Raw genomic sequence first — 9,679 nt, forward strand, 5'->3', positions numbered from 1 at the left:
TTGTAACACATTCACTAACCACAAGATAGTCTTAAACGAGATTCTTGTGCTTGTTTCACCCAGCAAGAAACTGGAAAGAAACCTTCATAACTTCAATTTTTCATACTTTAAAAAAAAAAAAAAGGTTTTATAGCAGATTATAGAACTATTCACTTTATTGTGTAAGGATGTCATCCTTTGGACTGGAAAGACCTTTCTAGATAGAACAGCACACAATCTCTACTGTTTGTTTTGATACTGAACAAGGCACCTCCTTGCCCAACACCTTGGCTTCCTTAATTTAGCTGAATTTGTCTTGTGTATGAGTGTTTCTGTATGTTTACAGCATTAGGAGATATTATCTTAACGAAACTTTTTCAAAGTACACCTACCCTTTATTTTATAGGAGGGAAAGAATACGTGCATGCAACACTAGTATTTAACCCATAACCACCACAACTAAATAGCAGTCCTGGTAACAAGAAGGTGTCATGTGTATCTTAGATGGGAAAAAAAAAGAGCTAGATTCTATTTCTGTCTCTGGCACTACAGCACTCACTAACCATTGGCAACTCAGCTAACTTACCACTTCTCCTCCTCCCACCTAAGGGCTTATGAACAGATACACACAATTTAAGGCAGACTCCTATTACGTCCTTCTTGCTATGTATCACTCACCATTAGTGCATTATGATACAAACAAAAGACAAGCAAGAACCTATCCGTGAGGAAAGAAATAAAGGGCCGTAACATTTTTACAGGAACATTACAAACTTATTTAAGCTGCTTTATTATTTGTATATAATTAAATATCATACTAAAAGAAATCATAACTTTCCCTCCCAAATAGCTCCTCAAGCAGCAATTACACTCACCTCCTACCAGAAATATTTGAATAATGTCCCTGAAAGGCCCTGAGACTAAACCCACCAGATGGGATAGATGAGATAGCCTGGGCTTTTGCATGAATTATTTCAATCCATCATAATTTGGAAGACTCATAGCTGCTGTAATACTAGAAAGCTTAATTTGATTTCCATTTATAAAGTAGGGCTTTGATGGATGCTATAAAACAAAGGATAACCATCTAGCTACGATATCTTTATCTTCCCTGCAGTTTTGTTGACAGCAGAGAACTGAGGGCTCTGACTCATGACCTACAGCAGTTTAAACCAATATGCCAGCTGTGACAACTAAGAAACCAATACACAGCAGTGCTGCAATAGCAACGGTAGCTGAAGTGAAGCTCCTGCAAATAACACTGGCACCATTTTAGGCCACTACAACATATACTGCTTATGAATCAGAGCCCTAAATAATTTTAGTCAAAATTAATGTGTTGAATAGTTTAAAACAAAAATAGTTGTGTGCACACACTGAATCAGTAGAGGCTCTGCAAATCAACTTCATGATTGTATTTGCATTGTCTTAAACCATTTAATTTTTAGGGCCATCTCCTTATTCATTTACTCAAATGTTAGTTTCTGGCTCAACTCTGGAAGGGAAACAAGATTGAACATTGTGAAGCTGAGTGTTGATGTTACACGTTTCACACTAAGTTACATTCAGCCCTGGAAATTTCTCTTTAGATTAGGTGCTAGCAGCTGACAGACATGCATGCCAAGAGAATAAAAATTTGATTAAAAGCTAAAATATAGCAAATTCGGCTTCCCTAATGTAAAGACTCCTTAGGTAGCTACAAATGCAACAGAAAACATTAATTTGTTTCCAGCAAATGTCAAACATTACTATTTTCATGCCCCTTCACTTCAGAATGTCAAGAATGTCCTTATCCATATTCTTGGTGTTCTGCCAGTAGGAGATCTGGCAAAGGACTCTGATGTGCTTCTTTTAATTCAAGGCCCTCTGCTGCAAAGATCTCCCACAGAAAAGTATTTATAAACCAAAATATATCTCCTCCTCCTCTAAGAAAATATTGCCAGACCTTCATGCCCTGCCTTTTAGATGTTCCAAATTTTCTTCTGTCTTTGCAAAACACACAACTGTCTTGGGTTCATTTGGATTCAAGGTAGAGTAAAGCTCCTCACATAAAGGACTCAGAGTGGCTTCAGTATCATTTAGTGCTGTGTGCTCCTAAGTCAGTGTTCCAGTGAAAGGCCCAGCGCCTTCTTGCCACTGCTTTTGGATTCTGCTTTACCGCTCACCATGTTTTGGCAAAGCCAGGCAGCCAGCTCTGCTCTTGCCCTGTTACGTGACACTCTGTAATAACTTACCTGATTTTTAATGTAATCCCTCTGATTTTTTTTAATATATTTTCTCATGCACTGGTATCTTAACTTTTGGCAATCAGAATTGTCCAAACAGCTGATTTCTGGTTGCAATTTTGAATTCAAAGAACTCATCAAAGGTAAATATATTACTACCGATTTCATTTTTATCTCAAATCTAAACTATTAGCAAACAGAAGAAAAGTACAGTCACTGAGCCAAGAAGCCAATGAAACCTAACATACAGCAAAAAAATACCAATAAAAGTCTAAAACGATATAAGAAGATATAGAAGTGAACCTCTGCACTAAGACAGGGTAACTGTGCAAATACTTACTACGTTCATACATCATCCCATTAACATTCCGCATTGTCTTTGGAGGCCAAGCATGCCACGGGTTATGTTTTAACTCAAACGTTAACAGGTGGCTCCCTCTACTGTTACAAGAATGTCAGTACTGGTACTTCTTTCCAGAAACACTTTTAAACTCTTTTGTGACCATCAAAATCATTACATAAAGTTAAAGAACTGAAACGCTCACAATTTGGATTAATGTTTACATTTGTTTTAAAAAGGGTATGTGCGTGTGTTTCTATACTAAAATACGTGCAAGCCAGCCTTTTATTTTTTACTAATAGCCTCTGAATAATATTTTGCTCAGCAAAGTTTTCTCTTAAAATTCATAATATTAAGACTCAGTACTTCGAATAAATATTCAAAGTATGCTCATTCAACAGCCAGGGAGAAAAAATTATACATTACTTTGGATTTGAATCACAATGATTCCTATACGTAGTGACAAATGACAAGAAAATAAAACATAATTGGTGTATTTCAGCAGAACTCTGATGTCTTTGGACCATAGTTTCCATTTTTTTATTAAAAATTTGTAATGTTTTCATTCTCTTATGTACATTGAATGTATCATTCCTGAAACAGTTTAAAATGTACTCAAGTGGAGACAGAAAAGGAGAACCAATGTATTCAAAACCAGTTTCCTCTTGAAAAATGCTTCTTTTGTATTAGCCATTTAAAATGATATAATGCAATCTTACAGAATTTAGCGAGCCATAAGGCAGACAGCAAAACTTGTCATACAGAGCTGCAGAGTTTCAACAGTCAATGGAACCACATTCTAAACATAAATGCATGTACACACAGGTGAAAAATGTACATATCTAAAAATCCATCTGTTTTTAAAAATTCATCATTGTCCATCCTTTCTACTTGAGCATTGCAGTATTTCCACACAGAATTACATACCAACATATATGTACAAAATTGAGCACAAACAGTAGCAGTCAGGGGCACTAAAAATACTTTGAACGTCATTAGTTGCACTGCTGTATAAGGCCCTTGGGTTTATAGTCTGTGATCAAAGAGAGAAACTGAACATATCAGAGACACACCTAGATTTGCAACTAGACTCTTCCAAATACCAGAATACCCTACCATAGTTTATACCACTTCACAGAGCAGATTAGGTCATTTTTAAATCTGCAAAGTAATTATTATTTTAAACTGTATTTATGAAAATAATAGGTCCTATACATGAATTATAGTAGGCCTACAAGCTTCCCAATAAAACAGAGCCATCCAGAACATAAATCAGGCCCAGATCTAAAAACAGCATTGGCTACAGCTACAAAAAATTCCAGCAAGAAAGCCATTCATATCAAACACAGCCTGCAAGCTTGCAAAACAGAAGGAAACACTGTCAGTGTTAGAAAGACACTGTATGATTCACTGTTTCTCATGAAACTTTCTCAGGCACTTTTCTCTGCTGTTACAAAAGGCGGTTCAGAAATGCTCTTCCAAAACACAAACTACCCTAACATGGCACCAGAAGAGACAGGAAAGAACAGCAGCACTAGCACTGAATACTAGGACACATTTGTAGCTTTCCTTGTTTATAACTGGAATAAAATGATTTACATTACATAATGCCTACCTTATAACTTAGAGAAAAAACTCCTTTGAACAGTAAATTGTTGAATTTATCACAAAAATCTTGTACTTGTCCTCACAGCAGATATCAGGGTCAAGGTCTCAGGACTTTATCCTGGAGATAGATGTTCTATAAAATGTTAAAGGGAGGGAGAGGGGAATGCCACATCACTCACTCATAAGGGATGGCCCCTGTTATTTTCCACTCAAAACACCGCTTCTAGATGTGTTTTTTTAGCAACTAAAGGTTGAATAACACAAAGCATGCTTCAGGAACAGACTTTAGAGAAAGAAATAAAGATTACAACACGTGTATATTCTTACACCAGCATGTAAAAAATGAACACATATGCAACCAGGATACACATAAGTGAAAGAAGACAAGTTCTTCAAGAAGCATGTTCACACATGCAGGCAGGCTCCAGGCAGTTTAATTGAGCCTATAGCTAATATCAGACTGAGTGCAAAGACAAAAGCCCATTTCCCTTTAAAACTGAGAACAAACAAAGCCAGCCCCAAAATCACACTGGTGGTGTGTCTTCTCTTGATTAAGTAATCATGTGACTTTGAAGTGATTCATCTATTCCTGATTAGGTCCAAGCATGAATACTTATTTTGGCAGAAGAACATAATACTTGACATTTTTCAAGCATAGCTCAATCATTCAGGACAAGGAAAACAAACCCCCAAAATCTCTGCCATCAGTTGCAGCAAACCAATTCACATGAACAGAAGCCTTGCTATATACTGAGGTAAAAAGACTGAATCCCATCTCTTTTAGTAGAATTAACTACAGCATATACACAGCATCTGCCCCTTTAAATCATAGCCCTAACAGGAAACATATTTGGTTGTGTCTTTTAGCAGTTATTTAAAAACAGAAGTACAGTCTTGACCTCTCTGACACCCCCCACTTCATACATCGGCTGTTCAGCACAGTGGGCTACCTGCAGTTTGCCATCTCAGTTTAATACTGACATTACTTTACTTTGTCAGGCCTAGGAGTGTGAGTAGAGCAGTGAGATTTAAGCTCACCTAAAACACATGCCTACCGCAGAGCCACCCAGTACCCAGCTGAGGGCCTTGCCGTTACCACACGGCCTGGCACTGAGCAGGGCTTTAGCTTGGGCTCTCCCATCCCCTGTCATTTTCCCACCAGCCACTCTCCCCTCAGTCTCTCGCTTTCATTTGCTTTCAACCTGCCTGTTTCAGCTGCAGAATTGGGCCAAGACACAGAAAACCAGCACAGCTGCTGCTCGGGCTGCCACACAAGCTTGCAAAGCCTTCCCTTAAGCACTGTGTCAGTCACCAGCCATGCTCCCAGCCTCCTCATGCCCTTTTTCCCTCCCTCCCTCCCTGCCACATCTCACCTGAGGTGAAACAAGATGGACGCCCTCAGTGGCCTCATTTTCCATAGCAGCAGGGCTGTCGTGGTGCTGGTTGCAGGCTGGATGATGCTGGAGCCAGCTGAGAAAAATCTTCATGTCAGCCCTGGACATCTGCCTAGGCAGGAGAGGTGTTGCAGTGGGATGAGGAGGGATTTACCAAGGAGCTTGCTGCTGCAGTGAGGCTTAGGAGCTTGGTCACCACTTCCATCCGCCATACTGAGCAGTTTTAGGCAAGTTGGTTCTTTCTTGTGCCTCAGGGTCTCTGTTTGAAAAATGGGAGTGATTATGCTGGCCATCTGTGTGGAACATTTTGGTCAGTAAGAAAAAGATACTCATCAAATATGCTCCTTGGGAATTCTGTAGTTCCTTGTCTCAAAGCCCTTTTCTTCCATGTTTTCCACACATTAAAATCTAAGTGTTGACTCAGATCTACCTATAAAAAGAATGGGAATTACATAGTAATATTTGCACTACAAATGACCCTCCGCAGGCTTATTCTCTGTGTTAAACAAAAGGCAATTTACAATTACGTTGTTGTATTATTGTTAATCAATTAGTCTTTTTTCATAGGCAAAAGGAACACGTGGGCACTTGCCATATACCCAGCAGGTTACCTGCTGCCAATAGGCACTCGGTTGTCCGCAGCAAACTTGTGAATGGACCTGTGTTGATGCTCCTGCATGACTGTGTGGAAAAAAACTTGTTCAGTTCTGCAACAGTCTCTTCCTAGAGATTTTTACCTACTCATCTTAAGGTTTTCATCTTAACTTTTTTCAGTGAAGAACAGTTTTCCAACATATCACAGTATTTTGACAATTTTTCACATTTTTGTTTCTTCATACAAGTTGACGTTAGGAAATAGTATTTTGCAATAAATACAACAGTAAATTTCATATTTTTAAACTGATGTGCTTTTCAATTTAGGTTTAGACTCGTGTTTTCCAAGATGATGGGAAAGGTGCCTAGAACACACAAGGCATTTACACTGGTAGGAGAAGAAAGCCCAAATACCATATTACGGGACGTGCTGGGAAACACAGTATGAAGGCACTTCACGGCATTAGCTCAGGTCCAGCAGGCATGACAAGTTCAGGCTCACCATTAGTGCAGGACTTGCTTGCAAAACTATGTCACCCACTGTACGCTTCTTTTGCCAGCACAGAACCCAGTAATATATCGGAAGTGTGAGCTACTTGTGATCGGGAGCAATGCAAGAAGCACAGACCTCCAAGATCATTGCTTACAGCTGGATCCTGCTGGTCCCAAACTGGCAAATCCGGAGAGCCTTGGGTATCTGAACTGCACTGTTTGCTACACAACGATCACAGCAGAACTAAACCACAGTTACACATTAGTTATCACACAGACAACTACTTGAATGCACTCAGGTGATCGTGATATTTTATTGTTTTAGTATGGAGCTAGGAGAATATAATATATCCAGGATTTGGTGTTTTTTTGTTGCTTATTGCTGGGTCTTGGGACTTTTTTACGATCATGGGTAAACTCAGGGCTGTTCTGTTCAGGTAAAAGTAGTTGTATCTACCTGGAATTATGAGTATCTTATCCCAGACAATAGGGAAGTTCTGAGCGAGATCAAAGAAATATTCCTTTATCTTCCCATTTCAGTGGAAATACCAAGAAATGGAAAGCTATATTAGCAACATGTACCATCTCACAGAAAACTCGTTTATTCTAGGGATCAGGAATATTCTGGCAACATTTGGAGTTAGACTTGAACTTTTCCTCTGCTCATTCCACTCTGAGCACTTTGTACAGTTGATAAAGGAGAATCACAGACCAACCAACTTTCTTGCATAAAAAAAGCGTATTTTCTTTGCCACTAAAAAAAAAAATCCAATCAAAAAACATGTTCTGTTGGGTGCAAGAAAGCTTTCTCGGTTGCTGTGTTACATTCAGTGCTAGTTCTGTTGTGCACTGAAAGAGGCTGTTTATGGATTTTATGAACAGCCATACTTACAGTAAGTAGGCTAATAGAGAACTAAGAACAAGTGAAAAAAAACCTGAAAGACTCTGATGGTTTTGTTCTAAGTGCAGTTGAGATGCCACCCTGGGTGTTCCTTCATCATACGGCATAGCATTGCAACAGCTCCACCCATTTCCCTGAAGGAAAATTCAGACCATACTGGTTATGATCGTCATCTTCCATGTTAACAGATGCAGTGTTTAGAACTCAAAGCTGAAGGGACAATAGAACCTAAAAAAGAAAAATAGAAAACAAAGAACCCTTGGCCTCACTTGGTATCATTTTATATGAACTTTAGCTGTGACTGCTTGCTTTAATGTCCAGCAATAGGCTTCTGCCATCAAAATCAATTAATTTGTCAAGTCTGTCCTCTATCTGGGAAAAAGTGGTAAGATTACAGGTTTTAGATAGCTACTATTCCCAGCTAGCCTTCTTGTGTCATGCAAAAGTAATCAGCTACTACTCTGCTGAATAGTTGATGCTATATTGCCCTTTAATTCCTTTCAAATTGGACATTTAGCACAGAAACGAACAGCACATCAGCATTTACTAGCATTAGTATAGTTCCCTAATCCACTGCTAGCTAGTGAAGAGTTTACATACTTCACCATGTCTTTCCGCAGTAGATAGGAATCAACATGGTAATTCGCTTTTGCTGCCCCTGTGGTGTCATACTCCAATTTTCATCTTTTTCCTTCCTTGTGACAAAAAAATGAAAACAAAACCATATTTCTTTATCTGCACTTCTGTACTGCATAGTTGGTTTCAGTTCTGAGTACACTAATAGGCAAAGGAGCCATGGAATAGTTTGTATTGTTCTTGGCCCATTTCCTTGATTTTCCCGATTGCCTCTAAAAGAGCTTGTTAGGAATTAAGAAGCTAACTCAGAGTTCCTGTGTCTCACTCCAATGTAGAACTAAGCAGAATTATCCAATTCACCACCATGATCCTCCTTGGGATCCTATCTTTGTTAAGGAAAAGTCCTTCACTGGTCATAATTTATTCCCTTACTACTTCTTAAAATGATACCAACTCCAATCAGTGACAATAGGCTTTAGGAACCTGCCTAAGTTTTTATGGGGACAGAACTTGGTGATCACATAGGACTTAGTAGGTAAGCACAGCTTCTTGGCAAACGTGCTGGTCAGAATGACTGCCTAGCTGACTAATGAAGCGCCCACTCATTTATACAGGAAAAAAAAATTTGTCTATTTGGATGTAGAAACATATTCAAAACCTTTCTTCATCATCACTTGTATTTTTGAGATGCTATAATAACTGTTCCTAATACTTTTCTTTTGCTGCAATTATCTTTCAATTTGCTCCTGTTGAGGGAAGAGCAAGATTTGGCCTTCTGTTTCTGACTTCACAATACATGTGAAAGGGCCATGCAAGAAGACAGACTTTCAACACCTTCATTTCTTCAGTATATTTCAGCTCTTTTGCATTTAAGCAAAGAGTGATTTCAGAACTCAGGGAACTGGGGAGAAAGCCACTATACTTACACTTTAGGGTAAGGCTCAGTATATCAGAAGTTTAACATGGGCTCTGTAGCCCACATTTTCTTTACAGTCTAATTTGATTTTACTAATGTGAACACTTTGCACCAGAAACCAGTTAAAAGGAAAATATAAAAGGCTTAAGCGTGTACAGAGACACAGACACAGAGTAATCTTTACTTTGCTCCTGCTCCTGAAAGTGGTTCTGTTGGCAGCTTACAGATTTAAAGGGGTGGAGACAACTGTTAACTGCAACATATTAGCTCTGCACAAGACAGCACGACATTTCTATATATAAACAGCATCATATTCTGTTAATATCTTAGCATTAAGATTTAGAACAGGCAGGGCAAATATGAACAGGTAACAGTGCAGAATGTTAAAGATACTAAAATTATTCTGAAAGTATATTGATAGTCAAAAGAATTTCCAACTTAAAAATAAATTTAAGTATCACAGATCTTTTAAAGCATTACAAATATCTTCTATTGAGGAGAGTTGTCAATTTACACTTTCTAATTGAAACCTTCTCTAACTACTCTAGCATAGTATCTCTCAACCTAGATGAACAAACAGATTTTCTTGTTTTTCATTCCATGGGCACTAAGATTTTACATATATACAAAGCTTCTTAGCTGCCCGTAATATCA

Source organism: Cariama cristata, unplaced genomic scaffold, assembly GCF_000690535.1.
Source record: "Cariama cristata isolate BGI_N322 unplaced genomic scaffold, ASM69053v1 scaffold13609, whole genome shotgun sequence".
In the NCBI taxonomy this organism is placed as follows: domain Eukaryota; kingdom Metazoa; phylum Chordata; class Aves; order Cariamiformes; family Cariamidae; genus Cariama; species Cariama cristata.